The sequence below is a fragment of the Mus caroli genome, chromosome 3 (assembly GCF_900094665.2).
Source record: "Mus caroli chromosome 3, CAROLI_EIJ_v1.1, whole genome shotgun sequence".
Taxonomy (NCBI): domain Eukaryota; kingdom Metazoa; phylum Chordata; class Mammalia; order Rodentia; family Muridae; genus Mus; species Mus caroli.
The window spans coordinates 39,499,455-39,516,228 of record NC_034572.1 but is presented as its reverse complement, the minus strand read 5'-3'; the positions used below and the strand labels follow the sequence as shown (position 1 = coordinate 39,516,228).

At 36.0% G+C, this 16,774-nt stretch overlaps 1 long non-coding RNA gene across 1 annotated transcript in view; it reads left to right on the top strand.

Annotated features, from left to right (window-relative positions):
- The first annotated feature begins 623 nt into the window (after positions 1-623).
- The window catches only part of LOC115030653, a 49,919-nt gene continuing 33,768 nt past the window's right edge, over positions 624-16,774 (top strand). Inside the window, exons 1-3 of the long non-coding RNA XR_003836260.1 lie at positions 624-860; positions 1,958-2,073; positions 2,916-3,009. This is a non-coding gene — a long non-coding RNA (uncharacterized LOC115030653). The remainder of the gene's footprint in view (positions 861-1,957; positions 2,074-2,915; positions 3,010-16,774) is intronic.

The following is a 16,774-nucleotide window of genomic DNA, read 5'->3' as shown; positions in this document are numbered from 1 at the left end:
TCCACATCCTTGCCAATATGTGTTGTCACCTGAGGTTTTGATCTTAGCCATTCTGATTGGTGTAAGGTGGAAATCTCAGGGTCATTTTGGTTTGCATTTCTCTGGTCACTAAGAACTTTGAACATTTCCTTAGGTGCTTCTCAGCCATCTGAGATTTCTCTGTTGTGAATTCTTGGTTTAGTTCTATATCCTGTTTTTTGATTGGGTTGTTTGGGTTATTTGGTGAAGCTTCTTGAATTATTTATATATTTTGGATATTTGGCCTCCATCAGATGGTAGGTTAGTCAACTCAATCTGTAGGTTACCGATTTGTCATATTGACTATGTCCTTTGCCTTACAGAAGCTTTTTATTTTTGGTTGATTCCTGCTGTCTACTCCTCTTGGGTGAGTTTGCTTCTTTTTGTTCTAGAGCTCTCAGGTGTGCTGTAAAGTTGCAAGTGTAAGATCGCTCCAGTTTCTTTACCAGGGAACTTAGTGCTATGAATTTTCCTCTTAGTACTGCTATTATTGTGTCCCATAAGTTTGGGTATGATGTGTCAACATTTTCATTAAATTTCAGGAATTCTTTAATCAGACATGTTTCTTAAATCCAGGGTTAACCTTTTGCTTTTCACAGCTACTCTGGAAAGCAAGAAGGGAACCCAAACCTAACCAAACGAAGCCAAATCCCTCAAAATATGTGAAATGTATAAAACAAAAATGATGAGTGTTTCTGATATGAGATACTGAATGAAGAGAAGTTCTCTCCTGGGTATCACACTGGATAGCCCTTTTCACCTACCTGCTGCTGCAGAATTTGATGACAGAGGGAGATACAAAAAGGAGAAGTGAAGCCTCAGAATGTTGAACAGTCTCCCTTGTGAGTAAATCCCTTTGGCCTCAATACAGAAGAATACAATGAAACTCTGAGTCTTTTAATAAAATGTCAACAGAATTTCTCTCCTTTTTTGTTTTTTTTTGGTTAGTTAACTTTGTTATGTGGCAATTCCTTGCACATATGTAATTGGGTGCTGAGATTGTAGAAATGCTACACTTGGACATTAACAGCCAGTAGAGTCTCAGCCTCCGTGGTGAGACATTTTGTAAAACTGTGCTTGATGTTTCTGACATTCGTCAGTGATTGCCACCAAATTGTCTATTGGCTGGAATTCTCAATAATGGAATTTTTATAGTGATCTGCTTCTTCTTTATTTGATTAAGTACATGCTTATCTCTGTGTAAGACACATATGATGGCTACATTCATGTCAGAAGTGCCATAGATCAAGATAATGTTTCACCCATAGCATATGACTTGGTTACTTAAAGAACCCCATTGATTTTTATAATAATTAGTACCATCAATAACATCCTATGAATCTGGGCATCACAAATATTTCATAATTCTTTTAATAGCATGGCAGAATCAAGCTAGGCTAATATGAGAAAACTGAAGTTACAAATTAAAATATTTTTTCCTGCAAAAAAATAAAGTCCTTTTTTCTTCATCAAAGTCTATGGTTTGAGTTTAGCTTGCCATAAACACAGAGTTCTCAGGGTGTGTGTCAGGGATAAGCACAGCAAGCTTACACCAAACTTTCTTAAAAATATCAGACTCCACCATGGTGATTAGTCAGTATTGTGTTATTATAGATGATCAATCCAATTTAGTATTTCTTATGCTCAACATAAAGTAATACTAAGGAGTGTAAGATCTGGTTTGATTCTTAGGTTGCTGACTGTAAGAACACCTTAATTTCTGTCTTCATTTTCAAATCAAACTCATAAATCCGAAGACAATTTTGACATGTCAAACCAGGAAGGTAATGAGTCATAAAATGTTTTTAGTTTGATACCTGTGAATTACATAGACAAGAAGTAATAAAGCTAAGGCGTTTAACATTGACTGACTATCATGGTGGTAAAGTTGTAATTGACTGCTGTTTACCCTGTCTCTTTGGGGTTTTGTTATGTTCAGATGCCTTTGGGAAACTGCTTCTATCTGAGAAGGAGGAGTTTAGCAAGTAGTAGGTGGTACCCTGTGTGGCAGAGTCGGATGTGTTACACCACGAGGGCATTCATCTTTTCAATTGGGTAACTGCTTTATTCATTTCTGTTGGATTTTTGTTTTTAACCTGGGGCTTCATACAAGTTAAGAATATACTTTAAATTCAACATATCACAGCTATAGTTGGCAACTATATGTTTAATGGTATTATACACACTGCCTTATAACATTAGACAACAAAAATGAAGAGAAGGAGAGGGAGGAAAATATGATCACACAATTTGTGTGTGTTAATGATATATATTTTAAATATCAGCTTTATTTTTCTGGAAAATTTTTTTAGAAACTTTACTAAATACTTTCGAAAGTGAATGTAGATGTGTCAGGAAAAGCTGTTTCACCAGTCAGCAGACCTAATACTAAGAGAGAATTTAAAACACTCACACATCATCAGTGACAGTTTCTTATCCAGTTTGTGTCACTGTCCATTTAAAAGTTACAATGGAATTTATTTGGTTGGTCATTTATAATAGCGCAGTCCCTACTAGTTTATTGCCTTAACTTCTGATTCCTCTGAAAGGTAGAAACATACTTCCTGTATTCTGTGTTCTCACACATAGCCTGAGATGATAAAGTTATATGATGGAAAGAAACAGAATAAACATTGAGATGATGATTGACAGCTGTGGAGAGGTATCCCAAGAGACTATGGTCGGCCACTGGAAGAGTGCAAGGTGCCTCTGTCCTTCCAGATCATAGAATATATGCAAAGGTGTCAGGAAAGCCACTGGGAGGCTGATGGACAGGAAACATCGACAGGACTGAGTGAGACTTAGGCATAAAAGTTGGGTTATGTGTCCTGAAGTTTTTCAGACTTCTTTTTCTATATTGAATAATTTGAAATGTCTCTCTTCCTTCTCCTTTACAGTGAAGTCCTTCTACCTAGTTCCAGTTCCTTGTACACAGAAGAGGACTGACTGGAAAACTCTCCTCACAGGACTGCATACTGTTATCTCTGAGAAGTAAGCAGTATTTACTTTCTTCTTACTTGTGTTTTCTTGAATGTGTTTTGCTCTTTTTATTTATCTTCATGTCACATCTGTTGTCACTGGAATCTTTGATCTTAGCCATTCTGACTGGTGTGAGGTGGAATCTCAGGTTTGTTTTGATTTGCATTTCCCTGATGACTATAGATGTTAAACATTTCTTTCGGTGCTTCTTGGCCATTCCATATTCCTAGGTTGAGAACTCTTTGTTTAGCTCTGTACCCCATTTTTAATAGGGTTACTTGATTCTCTATAGTCTAACTTCTTGAGTTCTTTGTATATTTTGTATACACAAAGTGCTCTATCAGATGTAGGATTGGTAAAGATCTTTTCCCAATCTGTTAGTTGCCAATTTCTTTTATGGAAAAGAATCCTATAAACAACTCAAAGAAAAAGAAAACACATGATCATCTCACTAGAAATGCTGAGAAAGCATTTGACAAAATCAAATACCCTTTCGTGAAAAAAAGTCTTGGAAAGATCAGGAATTCAAGGCCAATACCTAAACATAGTAAAAGCAATATAGAGCAAACCAGTAGTAAACTTCAAACTAAATGGAGAGAAACTTGAAACAATCCCACTAAAATAGGGACTAGACAAGGCTGCCCACTCTTTCCCTAGCAATTGAATATAGTACTCGATGTCCTAGCCAGAGCTATTAGACAACAAAAGGAGGTTAAAATGATACAAATTGAAAAGGAAAAAGTCAATATATCACTCTTTGCAGATGATAAGATAATATACTCAAATGACCCCAAACATTCAACCAGAGAACTCCTAAATCTGATAAACAACTTCAGCAAAATACCAGGACATAAAATTAACTCAAACAAATCAGTGGCCTTTCTCTACACAAAGGATTAACAGGCTGAGAAAGAAATTAGGGTAATGGCACCCAAAAAATAGTCACAAACAATATAAAATATCTTGGTATGACTCTAACCACACAAGAGAAAGATCTGTATGACAAGAACTTCAAGTCTCTGAAGAAAGAAATTGAAGATCTCAGAAGGTGGAAAGATCTCCCGTGCTCCTGGATTGGCAGGATTAATATAGTAAAAATGGTCATTTGCTGAAAGCAATCTACAGATTCAATGCAATCCCTATCAAAATCCCCACACAATTCTTCACAGAGTTAGGGAAATTTGCAAATTCATTTGGAATAACAAAGAACCAAGGATAGCAAAAACTATTTTCAACAATAATATGACATCTGGGGGAATCAGCATCCCTGACCTCAAGCTGTATTACAGAGCAATAGTGATAAAAACTATATAGTATTCGTACAGACAGGCAGGTAGAAATGAACCCACATACCTATGGTCACTTGATCTTTGACAAAGGAGCTAAAACCATTCAGTGGAAAAAGACAGCATTTTCAACAAATAGTACTGGTTCAACTGGTGGTCTGCATGCAGAAGAGTACAAATAGATCCATTCCTATCTCCTTGCACAATGCTCATGTCCAAGTGGATCAAGGACCTCCACAGAAAACCACATACACTGAAACTTATAGAAGAGAAAGTGGGGAAAAGCCTCGAAGATAAGGGCACAATGGAAATTTTCCTGAACAGAACACCAATGGCTTATGCTCTTTGATCCACAATAGACAAATGGGACCTCAGTTTTTTTTTTTTTCTCTGTGTGGCCCTGGCTGTCCTGGCACTCACTTTGTAGACCAGGCGGGCCTTGAACTCAGAAATCTGCCTGTCTCTGCCTCCCAAGTGCTGGGATTAAAGGTGTGCACCACCATTGCCCTTCTGCAAAGTTTTGTAGGCTTTTTGACCACTATAATTTCATGGGAGCCTTTATGTCTTAATTAATCTTTTGTTTATATGTTTTTGTTCCCATTTTTGTGAGTTTCATTTGTTTGTGTGTGCATATTTCTTAGTGGTTTTGTTTGCATTTTGAAAAAGAAAAGAGAAAAGAGAATAAGTTTGGGTAATGAGAGAGATAAAGAAAGTCTTTGAGGAGGGAAAGACATGATGAAAATATATTGTATGAATTTTTCTTTAAAAAATCCATATAATATCAAACGTACACCACTGCCATATCTGAATTGATGAAAATTTGTTTTGTAGTATGCTGATTGGCATCTGACATGCATCTCCTTATGTTCTTAAAGCCTATGACCTAGCTATTTTTTAAATTATGAATGTATATATATATATATGTGTGTGTGTGTGTGTGTGTGTGTGTGTCCAGGAACATGATCCCTTGCCATGGTGTAAATGTGGAAGTAGTAAGATGGAAATTGTTTCTCTTCCATGCATTCTGGGGAATAAACTCAGATTATCAGTCTTGAGCAGTAAGCACTTTTACCTACATAGTCATCTTGTTGGCTCCAGTCATTTTACAATAAGGAATGATTTATTATTTATTGATGTGATGAATGAATAAACTTTTAATCCTTCAAAATCTTTGAAGAGTCATGTTTAAATTGTTTTCATGTCTATTTACAATGAATTTGAACTTATCATATACACATTTACCTATAAATATTATGCTTATATCTTAACTTAATCACATAAAGTTGGAAGCATACATTAATTTTTAAACAAAAGTTGTTACATTTCATATAATAGTTTTTGGAGGCTTGGGGGGAGAAATGAGAGTAATTAAGAATCACGGGTGTTACCTATTTAATTCGCCTATTTGTATCCTCAGAAGAATCCTTTGTTGTGTGGAGAGTGAGGAGCTTGCCTTTAGCTAATCTATTCAGGAGGGTTTTCTTACTCATTTACATTTCTCTTTGGTTGAGGTTTCTGTGTGAAATCATATCTTATTGAAAATATGGATGTAACATGTTGACACCACAGAAACCCTCATAACATAGGCTGCCAGTTGATCACCCTTTCTACTCCACCTGGAGTAAAGCTGATTTCAGACACACCTCAGAGAGGTAACTGTTGTGTTTGCAGAAATGAGTGTTAACCTAACTTTTAAAGTAGCTAAGGATTTTTCTGAAACTCAAATCTCCTTTTAGATATCAGTAGATTTAAAAATCTTGTTTTTAATTGCTTTTGAAAGGAATGAATCTTTCTCCTTTAAATCCTGTAAATTAGATTGAACTTTTAGGGGGTTTAGAAAAGCAGACTGGAATAACCAGCAATATTGTGAGGCCAAATGCTGGACCAGTCTTTTGCTGAAAGAAAGCTAATAAATAGCAACTACTATTGCTCACCAGGTACAGTCCCTCTAAGTCACATCATACTGAGACTCTGAAGTAGAAATAGCTTGAGTAATTATTGTATAGAAAACAACACATGTATTCATTAGCTAGATTTTCCAGAGACTGCTTTGAATTTGCCAAACTGGATAATTTGTAATCCCATGTTGGGGTACAGCTCATTTGATTTCCTCTGCTCCAGTTGGCTTCCCTTAAGGGTTTCACATTTACATAAGCCTTGCCCTACCAGAAATGCTAAGGTGCCTTGATACATATTAATTGGTTATATGCCTCAACATGCTCTCCGTCTTTTACCACCTTATGAGTTCACCTTCCTCTCTCACAATCCAGAAACATCTAAGATGCTGTCCTGTCTCATCTTTCATCCAAACTTCTTGAATGACTAATAAGTACATCTTTTGGGTTCCTCATTTGCATATACTAGTCATCCCAAAATTTCAATTTAAAACCAAGGCCTATAGCACACCTGTTCTGGTTCATTTGTATCCACGCTTCAAAACAAAATTACGTTTTGTAAGTTAAGTGACTTAACCTCTAACTTGCAAGCAAATATTCTATTTTGATCTAAGAGCAGAAAGTTGATTTTTAGCTTTGCATGTTACCAAAAAGAAAAACGACTCAATGCCAAGGCTCATTTGTCACTTGATGGGATACAACTAAATTCTTGCCAAAGAGAGGTAAACAGATTATATTAGAGGTTGCTGAATTCTCTTTAAAATTTAAGGACTGTGATTTCTTTCTTCTTTCATTTTTTTTCTATTGAGCAGTTATTGTGGTACATTTTATACAAAATATTTGCAACCTCATTGAAGAAATTCCACATCCCATCATGATAAAGAGGACTTCTGGACAGATCCTGAGTGATGTGGCAGAGCATATGTGCACCTATCTGCCTAAAGATTTCATTAGCATCAAATAGATTTCTGTCTTTTTTAAACATTCTTAGGGTTTTTCTGTTCAGTATAGCTAAGCTAATCTGATTGCTTACATAGATTTGGATCAGATATCTCTTATGAATCTAGTCCTGTATTACAAACTGCTAGTTAATACTAAAAATGAACCTACAGCCTATCTTGTCAGAAACCATTTCCAACTTTGCCTTCCCTAAACTTCTCCTTCCAACATGGTGATTGGCATCTGACATGCATCTCCTTATGTCCTTAAAGCCTATTACCTAGCTATTTTTTAAATTATGAATGAGTATATATACGTGTGTGTGTGTGTGTGTGTGTGTGTGTGTGTGTGTGTGTATGTGTGTGTGTGGTGCACACCTGTAATTCATGGATTCTAGAAGCAGAGGCAGACAGATCTGGGTGAGTTAAATGCCAGCCTTGTAGACAAGTCAACTTTCAGGCCAGCCAGAGCTACACAGTGAGACCTTGGCTTACATAAACCACAACAACTGACCAAACAAACAAATAAATACACCAAAAAACAACCACCAAACAATAGGTCTACAAAAGATATATTATTTAGTTGAATTTTAGATGGACGTGGAAATTGCATCACCTAAACTCAAAGAGCAAGCAAGCAAGCAAGCAAGAAAAGAAATAAAACCAAAAATACTCATATATTCCCCCTTCCTCATTGTATTGTAGGATCCTATCCTCATAATATATATATACATGTATTATGTAAACCGATGTAACTGTAGGTGTAATGTAGTATCAAGGTTACTAGGGAAATGTATTAATTTACGGGTAAGGACAGGATATGGAAAAGGACATACAACTCATGAAGAAGAACACAAAACTCTTTTGTGTTGTTATTTGTTGTTGCTTTTCTGATTTCAACTGTGTCTTCATAGTTTTCTTTCTTTTTTTTTGCTGATGTTTGATTGTGGTGGATAAATGAATAAAATGTAATAGATAGCATAAGTGTAAAACCTGGAAATGAAGCTCTGTGCCTTCAGAAAGACAATGCATTCAAACTGTGTAGAAATTCACTAAGATTCATAGTGTTTGCGAAAGGTTCAGTGTTTGGTTGGTGACTTTAATCTGGCTGTGCAATGATTTTATTTATGAGTTAATTATAATAAAGTCATTCTACCAAATAAAGATAATTGAAGAATTAATACTTAAATATTTCTTTAGAAATTTTAATTCTATATCATAACTGAATATTGATGTTGTTTCTTTGCAAGTAAAATGAGCCAATTCAAGCCAGATTTATATATATATATATATATATATATATGGACAGGTTTATTGGGAAGCTTCTCTCTCAGTCTGGTGAGTTCACTGCCCTCAAGTAAGGAAGCCAAGGAAGTTTCCATTGCAAGGGAGATGAAGGAGAGGGGAAGAGAAAGAGGGGGATAGAGAGATAGCATCTTTATGCAGAGAAAAGGAAAATGGAAAAAGAAGAAAGAACAGACCAAAATTGTCTGGATTATATAGAGTCTTTGAGGGAAGGGAAACCTAGCCTGTAGGCTGAAAAGTTCAGGGTTGGGGGCAGGTACACCAGGTAAGGACTGAGGGATGGTGGGAGAACTTTGAGGCCTGGTCTGATTTGGTCTGATGCAAAATATGTACCTCAGACTCTTGTTCCAAGTCTGAAACACAACAAATATTATAGTAAAAAATTATGTTGTTAAAAAGAAAACAACTTGTCTGACTGGTATTAACCATTAAATAATAAGTCATCTTACACATGTACCTATATACCCATGGCTTCCTTTCTTAAAATTATTTTCTATTTGGTGAATTTTTAGTCATTCTTATATTTGCAATCAAGATCACATGTAGTTTCATAAAATACTTTATTGATGTAAGAGATGAAAACCCCAATAAATCTGTATCATTTTACAGGATGGTGGGAGGTCCTTTAAAACTATGCTTTCCACGCTGAGTTTGAAGCTGACATGGCTACCCTATACATGTACCCACAACAGCTAAGGTTGCCCTCATAATACCCACACAAGGTTAGTCAGTAAACATTGAGCCGTAGATGAGGAAGAGGCTTCTGGAGCCGTGCCAAGCCCTGCCAAGCCCTACCTGGGATAGCTAAGGGTAGTTGAGGGTTGCTATTAAAGAAGTAGTCACTGTGTCCAGTGATGGATAAAGCCACTGGTGAGTTTCCCATGTTCCATGTGTAGCTTCACACTCAAGCCCAAGGGTTTTAGCTACTTTTCTATTGCTGTGATAAAAGAGTTTGACCAAAAGCAACCTATAGGAGAGAAAGAGTTTTCTGGGTTTATTCCAGAGGCTGAGTCAATCAAGGTGGGGATACATAACAGCTAGCAGCATCAATGCTGGCAGAATCAGGAAACATGAGTCAAGACCAATAAAGCTCACATCTTTTTACTTTCTTTTTTATTATTATTAGATATTTTCTTCATTTACATTTCAAATGCTATCCCGAAAGTCCCCTATACCCTCCCCCTGCCCTGCTCTTCTACTCACCCACTCCCATTTCTTGGCCCTAGCATTTCCCTGTACTGGGGCATAAAAAGTTTGCAAGATCAAGGGGCCTCTCTTTCCACTGATGGCTGACTAGGCCATCTTCTGATACATATGCAGCTAGAGACATGAGCTCTGGGGGTACTGATTAGTTCATATTGTTGTTCCATCAGTAGAGTTGCAGACCCCTTCAGCTTCTTGGGTACTTTCTCTAGCTCCTCCACTGGGGACTCTGTGTTCCATCCAATAGATGACTGTGAGCATCCACTTCTGTATTTGCCAGGCACTAGCATAGCCTCACAAGAGACAGCTAACAAGCAAACAAACTAACCCAGCAGAGAATGTCTACTCACAGGGATACACTTCCGTTAGCAAGGATGAACCAACTAATTTTTCCAAACAGCGCCACCAACTGGAACCGAATATCCCCTGGAAGATATTCTCATGAAAAACCACCAGACTGCAAGAGTGGCCTTGTTCAAACCCAGTGGGTAACAAGGCAAAATCAGAAGTAAAACAAACAGATAAAAAATACTTGGAGTTCAGTGGGCACTGGGTGGGAAGAAGGAAGTGAGGTTCATTTAGGTGGGACAAAGACAAAGGATGGCAGTGGAAGGAATGATTATGACTAGAATACATTGTTTATATTCATAAACAAAAGTCCCAAAGAACTCATTTGTTTTAAAACTCATGCTTTTCATTTTGCCTTGGGTCTCCTTGGAAATCATTAGCAGATGTCCATATGGAGTTTAACTGCTTGAGCTATAGATACTTTCATTGAAAGCATAGGCCTTGCAAGCTCTCTTTTGGGATCTATAGCTACATGTTTGGCTTTAATATGCTTATTATAGAACCTAAACACAGTATATAATTCCTCTCGCTTTTATGTACCAATGGAAAAATAAAAAGCCTTTTTCTGCCAATAAATTTTATTTGCTTCTACTTTCTAACTGTTCCATTATACAACTTTGTTGTATTAAGAATTTAATAGTTCAAAGGGGGGTGTGTGTCAAACTTTCTTTGTTGACTAACTATTAAATCACTCTTTGGCTTTTTTACATCTGACAGTTATTTTTCTTCCTCATCTTTAAAGGCGGAAGTTCACGAGCTTTTTATCTGGTGTTGTAGCCAGGGTTTATTCATGCCCAGACTCATTGAAATCTGCCAACCACATAAAAAGAGTTGCCAATGTCAGAGAACTGTCTCCTGTGTTGTAATACATAGGGGCTCACTGTTTGAAAGTGAACTCAGAATAAAAATGTATTCCCTCCTATAGATGTTTGCTTGTCCAGGTGGCTGTCTACAAGACTGAGAGAGAAATATTTATTTTATAACAATTTGAAAATTTCTGTTAAATTTGGTTCTTAATGTGTCCCGATTTACTGTTTTCCCCATCACCCGAACTGACATTGCCTGAATTCAGGTCTTTGGTGTATTGCGTTCACAGTTTTGCAAGTTTTTGGCTTCCCTTGCTTTATAATTTCTCTCTAATTCAGCATGTCTTAAGGCAGATTTCAGTATCATTTTTTATGTTATCACATCGTTATATGAAGCCTCCCTGTTAGGTTTAGAGTAAGTGTCACATTTCTTTGGGAGAGTTTGCAACAGTAATCACTAGCCAAATGCAGCTATTTACATTTCAATTGAAATATAAACACCCTGAATTAGTTCTTCAGCCTTAGCACCAGAATATCATATCCACAAAAGCCATTCATGGCTCATGACTGCCTAATTGGGCAGTGCTGACACAGAAATAGTTATTATGCTAGAAGGTCCTGTATGACATCCATGCCTGACTCTGACTAGTTAGTTACTTTACCTTTTTTCTCCAGTGTAATCTTACCTCATTGACCCAGTCTAATGGGTTGACTTGTTGTTGAAAGCATCAGTAACTCAACAAACAAACATTGATTTCTACCTTACATACTAGGTAGTTTTTATTTCAAACATCATCTGAGTTAAAAGTAGTATCAGGCAAAGAAAAAGATGCTGTCACCAAGGAGTCTATCTAATTCCGATGAGAATGAAAAACTCACAAAATATTCAATACATTTTATTAAATATCTGGAAGCTAGGAGCTCCTGGGAGAAGAGTGAAATTGGTAATGCGCAGAGAATATAGGCTGGGCAGTTAGATGAAGAAATTGGATGTAGCCATTATGATGAGGGGAGAGGGTGCTTCGTCAGATCCCTATATGACATGAGGAATGAGTCATTCAGGGGGAGGGGGAAGCCATTCGCTCAGTGCTCTGCCACTCTCAGGATTATGGGAAAGCCATTAATAAAGGTCATGACACTGTGAGGCAGCAGCTCTTCCACTGCTCGAGACTGTTGATTTCTTTCCAGAAGGCAATTGGAAGCCTAGATTTGAAGGCAGAGATGGCCATGAAAACCATTCCTTCTTCACCCTGCTTTGAAAGACAAGGATCATAAGAATGTATGGTATTTGACTAGCTTTAAATAATGATGTAAGAGAATGGAAACAAAATTGTTAGAACTCTGGTTTCTACATGCTACTCTCTTTTATAGAGCCTTTTCCTGATATAGATGTAGAAGAGTCTTGACTCTTTTAGGATTTTTATAACTTTTAATTTCCTTTTTTATTTTGGCATCCTTGAAATGGTGGTGGTGGTGTTTAGTACTCCGATTCTAGGGAGCATTTGCAGGGAGCACGAGTCTGCAAAGATTCTCACATGTGTATAGACTGGCACTTTCACTTGACTTTCCAAACATTGTACATCTTTATAATTAGTAGCCAAACAGACAGTATGTGTGCATGTCACAGGAAGCACAGGCATCTACCTCTTGTGCATGGTCTTGACTGACATAAAGTCATGGATGCCCCACAAACTTGTTTCTTTATAGAAATTTCAGGAAAATTTCGGTAATAACGTAGGTGACTTAGTGTATTTTCTAAAAGCATTTTAAGACTTAAACCCAACAGGACCTCACACTTTGTTCTTTGTAGGTACAAGTTCATGGTATATTATACACGAATTACAGTGTAATGGGATAACTCTTTTGCAGTTGCTGTATTGTCAACCCACAGAAAACTCAGAAAGCACATCATTGTTTAATAGTTTTGAAAACATAAATGGAACACTTCAACTGCAATCATTTCAAAAGTATCTAAAATTATATGCTATGTTATATAATTTTTTAGACAATTTTCTTATTGTTATATGATAATAGAACTTCCTGTTACTCATCCTGTCTATATGAAGCCCCTCGTTTCACATGAATATTACACTACATGGCTTTTGGAACGAGCAAGCTGATTTCCACAGCGTTTAAGACATGCTGTGGATACCAGTAAGTTTTTGTTTATGAGCAGTATTTAATTTGCTTAATCTTTGGGGCAAAATTGTAGCAAATACTTCCAAAACTGCCTGTAAACTATTTATTATAGGTGTAGATACAGCATAATACATTGTTCAATATTTACTTTAAACAATATGTGCATGTAAAGGCTAGCACACCCACCTAGTAAGAAACCAAACAGTGCTTCTTATTTCAGGAAAACAACCCAGGGTTACTCTTACCTACAGTTAAAAGCATCCACTACTGTCAGCCTAGTAACTTGTTTCCTGCCAAGTATTAGGGTCTATTCATCCCCCAAAGGAAAAAAACAAAAGTAAGACAAAACTGGATTAGGGATATGTGCCAGAGATAAATTGCTTGCCTAGCATATGGGAGATCTGGGTTCAATCATATTACCACAAGGGGCTGCGGTGACATAAAAGAAAGAGGGGAAAGATGATATACTCAAAAAAGAATTTACTAACAGAATGTCAAAATTAAGCATACGTTTTAGAACAAACTCTCCTATCATAAATTTTATAGGCAAGACCTGGATTATGTTAGGAGATAAAAATCATATGTACTAAAGTAATTTTTCTTCAAAAGAATAGTAATTTTACTTACAAAAGAGAAAATGGATACTTTAATCTATGTTTTGTCACAATGTGCTTTTTTTTCAGATACTTTTTGTGAGAAATAAAGATAAAAAAGAAAAAAAGACTGAGGGGTTTAGAAGACAACAAATAAAGCTATAGGAAAAATAAGAAAACTTAGATGTCCAAACACAGCATCTAATTGTGTTGAAGAGCAAAAGATAAAATAATTCAAGACTGTGTGTATATTCTTTGTTATAAGAGCAAAGCCTGCATCCTCTAATTGGTGAGACTCCTGCTTACCAAGACACAAGCACACTATGTAAAATCAAATTAATCCAATTTTATGCTACTATAATCTTCTCACCTCTGAGTATGGATTAGGATGTATTTATTTTCCTTAACTATCAAGGAAATCATATGGACTATGCAATTGTCAAAGTACCACATAAAATATAAGTATTTCATTTTTCAATATTCAGAAGCAGAATAACTTTATGTACACTTTTTTTGAAACATTTTTAAAGAAAAATTGACAGGAGAAACCAGAGAGGAGAGAGAAGGAGAGAGAGAGAGAGAGAGAGAGAGAGAGAGAGAGAGAGAGAGAGAGACCCCAGAGAGAGAGAGAGAGAGAGAGAGAGAGAGACCCCAGTTGTGTTTGGTTTTTTTAAGCTAACAAAAGAAAAACATAGCTTTCAATATTTTTTTCTCTTTCCATATTTATTTTGTGTAAGATCTCATTGAAACAAGACAAGAAAAAGAAAATCTACTTTAGGAAACCTTTTTCTTTTCAGTTGAAAGAAAGGTTTGAAGTGCCCTGAAGGCGATTTCCAGAGTAACTTTTGTTTTATTTTTAAATAGCAATTTCTTTGAGATTCAAAAACAACAAAACCTATCTGTATGTTGCTACAGTTCCCAGTGGTGTGGGGTAGGTGTCCCTTCCCAGAGGTGGACAGTAGATTAAGGAAGGGAAGTGCTCCAAGTATGGAGATTCCAAACTCAGGACTATGGGCCTTGGATCTGGTGCTGACAATCAGAGATCAAAGGAGCCAGAAGGCGCCTATGATGAGCTCTGCTTGAGTTTAACAGTACCAGAATTTTTAAATATTCTCCAACATGAGAAGACTTTATTTAAGTAAGAATTTTCTTACACACAAAAATTAATTACTACATAACCTTCAATTAGTTCAGTTTGATCTGTTTGGACTCATAGAATTTGTGGTCTGAATGGTCTTGTGTGTTAGTACTTTGAGTAAGGCTTTAGGTTTGTTTTTTTTGTTTTGTTTTTTTTTCTTTTCCTTTTTGATGCTGTATTTTACTTTCTTGTACAGTGATATCACAACAATTTGTTTGGTTGGCTTTGGAAAACTAAGTAGTTTGATAGCAGCTGTAATACCACACCACAGTTTTCTCTATACACCTTTATTTTTATTTTTATTTTTTTTGAATACTCTCACTGATACTTTACCATTGTATGTGTGCGCCAGTGGAATTTGGGGTCAACTACATACATCTAAAGACCTTTAAAGATCTATGTACATCACACAGCAGTTACAGCATCCCTGGGGGCCAACACAAACAGAAAAAGCTTGTATTTCTAGCTCCTCCTTTTGCTGAAATACTGGTGGCTATAACCTGACACTTCCATTCTGGAGACCCTTGTTTGCCAGTAAGATTGATGATGTGTTCTAGCCACTTGCATTCTGTCTTTTATCAAGTGCCTATTCGAGTCTATATTCCTTGTCTTTTTCTGTCTGTGTTGTGTGTGCATGGCCAGATTCCTTTCCAGTATCACATGTTGGCATTATCTTTCTTCTATATCCTGTGATAATAACTTATTTTGTCTGTATTGACTTTAATGATTAAAGAGCAAAAGACTCATTTATGTTTAAGTTATTTTTCTATTATATTTAGATTTCCTCTTTTTCTAAAAGTACTAACATATTCTTCTATCGTGGAAGTCCATTAAAAATTAAACTCAGAGCTTTGGGGGATTGTTTTAATAACAGGATTATTGCAGATTTGAGGCTAGCCTGGACTACATAGCCATTGTTCCAGGGAAATTTCATTGTATGTTACTCTCATACGACTTATTGCCATCAGGGTTTTACTATGTATGTCTAATATCCTCCTGTGTTCCTTTTTATATAGTGTGATTGTTACATAATAATTTAGCTTTACGTGTATCTACACAAAACTTTTCTACTTACTTTTTTCTACTTCTTGAGAAATTTGATCATTCCTATAATTATTTCAATGTGAATCTCCACTCACATTTTCATTTACCATATCCACATATGCATAGCTCTCTGATTCTTGGGGCACTGTCTGTCCTTGTTTCAGGGTCAGGCTACCTTAATTATTGAAGCCTAATATTCTAATATCTATGTGCATGAATATTTTAAAATTTTCACACATGGATATCCATATAAATGTGTGGGTTAAATGGTCACATGGTACTGCAGTGCTAAATGTTTAGCTTATGACTAAATGAAATGAGCTTACATATTTGATCTCTACAGTATTGGATTTTCTATTCCATATTTACTCCACATAACATTTATATGGTTCTGTGAGACCACTCAATAAAATCCTGCCCAATTTGTCATAGTTTGTGATATACTAGTATGACAGTATTTTTAATGATACTCAAAATGATTTTGGTGACTTATTAGAGATATATGAAATTCAACTGATTTTTTTTCTATGTCTTACAACATTGTTAAATTTTTGCCAATACAAATGTTTTAACAGCAAACTCTTAGGTATTTTCTTTGACTATGTTCTTGTCACTTTTATTAGAACCTATAGAGTCATACTATATACCATGTTATATGGATGACACCATTCCTAGTTCTGGGTCTCAGAGGGAGCACTTTCAAATTAGGCATAGTGTTTATAATATAGCTACATAGGTACTTTATTTTTTAAGAATTTCCCTAGCACTTTCTAACATTGTTGTAATTAATTTTCATTTTTTAACAGATTTTACCTATCCGCATAAGCATGTCTATGTGGTATTTTCCCTCTTACAATCTTCAGATGAAAATATGAAGATTGGATGGCTAATGTTAAAACAGCTTGTATTTTCTGGTAAAAATCTAATGTAGTCATTGGATATTATCCTTTTTATTTTTACATCCCCAGATTTGTAAACATCCTAAGCATGTGTTTTGCACCTTTGCTCATAAGTGAGCTAAGCTTGTAACATTCCACTGATGTTTTTCTTGTGATGACTTTGTCACTATTCCTTTTTTTTTT